The sequence below is a fragment of the Carex rostrata genome, chromosome 18, assembly GCF_964058835.1.
Source record: "Carex rostrata chromosome 18, lpCarRost1.2, whole genome shotgun sequence".
Taxonomy (NCBI): Eukaryota; Viridiplantae; Streptophyta; class Magnoliopsida; order Poales; family Cyperaceae; genus Carex; species Carex rostrata.
The window spans coordinates 4,745,483-4,749,296 of NC_135935.1; the positions used below are offsets into that span (position 1 = coordinate 4,745,483).

Here is a 3,814-nt window from a genome sequence, read left to right on the forward strand (position 1 = left end):
TTTATGGTCTAGTTCAGAGTTCAGACAACCATTAGAATGTCGTTATCAAGCATTTAAATCAATCGACTCGAGTTTTAATTTCTCTTTGAAACTGTCAACAGCACGCTTGTGAGTTGTGCAAACTTTAAATCTGACATAAATTTTTCAGAAATTGTGTGATGTGCTAATGAAGAAGCAAAGCAGCTGGCTAGGCAGGCATATACACACATGCATTGCTCATAGCTTAATTTTTGTTAATTTATTTGTATCGAAATACGGTTTGACAAGCAAATTAAAACTTAAAAAGTGTTTTCAAGTTGTCGTGCATGATGCTTGTAGTAGCTTTTCCGAAACCCTAGTGGTTACTAGGGAAGGAATATATATATATATATATATATATATTGGGACGAGTTTGTGACAATTGATAAAAATATATATTCCTAATATCTGAGGCATATATATACATATATTAAAAAGAATTAATCTTGAATTGTGAACTAAAGCTACATATTAATTTCCTTAGGGCAAGCAAGAAATGTCACTATCTAGCTACATCTGTTGATTTTACAGAAATGGCCTCAGAAATTACCTTACAGGTTTCAGTGGGGGGGGCCAAATTGATATTTTTGGCAACACACTTGGATTGGTCCATTTTCTACTAGTGGCAGATCAGAATCCAGCACAAGCCTTTTATTCCCCAAAGATGAAACTATTCTTTCACATCTTGTTCATCAGCTGACGGCTATATATACCAATAGTAGAATATACCGAGGTGTGTGTGTATATATATATATATGAGGAGGGATCGGATGACAACCTTTTTTGGTGACATCGGATGACAATGTCCATTTTTGAAGTTTCAAAATCCAAATAGTCGATCCAAACCATTCAATATGATGGATATATTAAAATCTACTTGCAAATCAAATTTTATATTTTTTTGAATTTTTTACTATTTATTAAGTATTTAACAAAATCGCTATATTTGGACCGTTGAATTTTTGTACCCATCTGAATAAACCCAAAAAAAATTCAGAAAAATGTAAAATTTGATCTGCAAGCACATTTTAACATATCCATCAAGTTGAACGGTTTGGATCGACTGTTTGGGCTTTGAAAATGGACGGTGTCATCCAATGTCACCAAAAAACGGTGTCATCCGATCCCTCCTCTATATATATATATATATTGGGAATAAAAGACAGATTTGACCCTCTTAATGTTAATACATTGAGAAAGTTATACGATCGATAATTAAAGCACCAGTAGTAGCTTTTACTGAATTCTGGCCAATGAGAATATAAAGACTAATTTGCCCCTCTCCCTCTCATGTTTACTGGATCACTGTTGCATATTACGATCTCAAAAGGTCATGAGATATTTGGTAGCATCTTTGTCCTCTCCTGATAGACACAAAATAGTCACCACAAACTCCAGCTCATAGTGCGTTTCGTGCTTCTTTTCTCCTTTTTAGGGTTTGCGCAGATTACAGAATCTCTTGCTTTCTGTACCTTGATCTTAAATCTATACTATTCGTGCAGGAATTTTGAGAAGAAGGTAGAACAAGCAAGTACCTCAAGTTCAAATTAAGCTATATGGGTTCACCAGGTCAGTGTTATAATTAAGTAATTCTCCATATTTTAATCATCTTATTTTAAAATTAATTTTTTCATCTGTCTTCACGTTCCACGAACTCTTCAGTTAAGTAAGAGAGAAGGCTAGTTCTCATAAATCTATATATGTACTTCACTTAAATCTATATATGTACTTCACTTAAATCTTTCATCACATGCTTGAATTTCTGAGGATCTATCACTTGCATCTACAAGAATTGCACAATTTAAGTATATCCGTCAACAGATCTGTTCCATGTTATATATGTGGTTTCATTTGTTGACGATAAATTCTCTCCAAAAGGAAATTTCAATGTTTATAGTTTTTTTAAACAAATCTTATAATTACATAAAAGAATAATTTCAAATTAAGAATCTAACTGTCAGAATGATTTTTTGCTATTTTTCTTGTTGCGAATTGTTAAATACATCTTAAGTTCCTTTTTACATCTTTCATTAAGTTAATCCGAGGACTTAATATACTGTTCCATTGCTTGCATGAGAGCATTTTTACATCATTTATATATGGGGAAGTGGCAAATTATTTTTGCATCTCGTTGTTTATTTGGTTAGATTTTAACGAGTCCAAATTTCAATACCTCATGTACATGATAATTTCTTGTTACAATCTGTCTTTCAATGATGTTAATTATACAAAGAATACATCGACTTAATATAATAATTCAAACTTTAATTGTTAGTTAAAATATTAATATGATTAAACACCTCTTCATGTGTTCCATTTGAAGACATTAATTATTTCTCTTGGTCCTTACCTATCTTGTACATATTAATATTCATTTTGATCACTTGAGCCTTCTGAATTTGTGTGCACCTACATATATAATTTAATCCAAAGCATTCTAGGAAATATCTCAAAATAATAATGAAAATTTCAGTTCTTAATTTGTCCATTTTAATAAGGTAGCAGGATGACGACGTCCTAGTTGATTAAGTAAGATGATTAAAGACACAGGAGATAATGATCTAATCTCCTTAAGAGGGCGCCCCGTGAATGACACCGCTGTGACAAGTCTTCGGCAATGGACCGGTTTAAAAGACCCAAGAATTGTACGTGTGTCACGCGCGTTTGGAGGAAAGGATCGCCATAGTAAGGTGCGTACTGTTAGAGGTCTGAGAGATAGGCGTGTCAGGCTCTCGGTACCAACTGCAATCCAATTGTATGATCTCCAAGATAGATTGGGACTAAACCAACCCAGCAAGGCTGTTGATTGGTTGCTGAATGCTGCTCAACATGAAATCGACAAATTACCGCCATTACAATTTCCTGCTGAAAATTTATTTATGGGTGATAGTATGTCAATTGAGGCTAGTTCAACTCATGATCTTATAACTGGTAGATCTCTATCATTATTTTCAAACAAGGAACATTTTGAGGATAATCTAGGCAATAATATGGAGCCTAGTTCAAACTTGATGGGTAATCTAAGCAACCAGCTGGTGCCAAATTCTTCCCAAATGGAAACTCAAATTCATGAAAACCATTCAATGCTTTCACTGGCAGCAGGACCTCAACTAGTGTTTTATCCAACAATTTCTCAATTACATAGCAATGCTAATACTGGGTATGATACAAAAGAACTTGGTGCTAATTATTCCATAGGAAGCTTTGGTAATATGCAAAATCTTACTTTGAATTCATTGAGGCATTTTCACCACCCGAATGATGAATAGAGAAATTTTTACAATATGTCGCATGATTTCCGCTTTTTCAGAAGTGTAATAATAATAAAGGGGACTATTGTTTGGCGTCCTTTTGGATAGAATTTTGTGTTTAATTAAGGATTGTTCCTTGAGCTACATATATAAGTGGCTTGAGCAATTTATAATAATAGAATTTGTATCGGTGTGCTAAATAATGGGAAGTTTCTCATGTAATTTTATATTTGGTTTGTTTTTTATTGATATATAAAAATGATATTTTGCTTGTAATTAATTAATTTATTGTTGTGGGTAGTTCTAGTATACATTCATTTTAAAATATACGTACATTTGATAGTTTAAATAATATTGTTTAATTTTACAAAAAAAATGAAAAACGTATATGTGTTCATCATTTCATGAATAGAAAGTGTATCGAATTTAGTTCAATTTTAAAACCATGTAAGATATATCTTCAATTAAATAATTTAGAAGTTTTATTAGTGTTGTGGTGTTTCCAATAACTGATTGACCACTCATTGATATCCATCATAACTAGA

At 32.5% G+C, this 3,814-nt stretch overlaps 1 long non-coding RNA gene across 1 annotated transcript; it reads left to right on the forward strand.

The window, feature by feature from the left end:
* Window positions 1-1,343: 1,343 nt before the first annotated feature.
* On the forward strand, window positions 1,344-3,545 carry LOC144569600 (uncharacterized). Its single transcript, XR_013516104.1, has 2 exons — window positions 1,344-1,587; window positions 2,517-3,545. It is a non-coding gene; the product is annotated as an uncharacterized LOC144569600 (long non-coding RNA).
* Window positions 3,546-3,814: the final 269 nt, after the last annotated feature.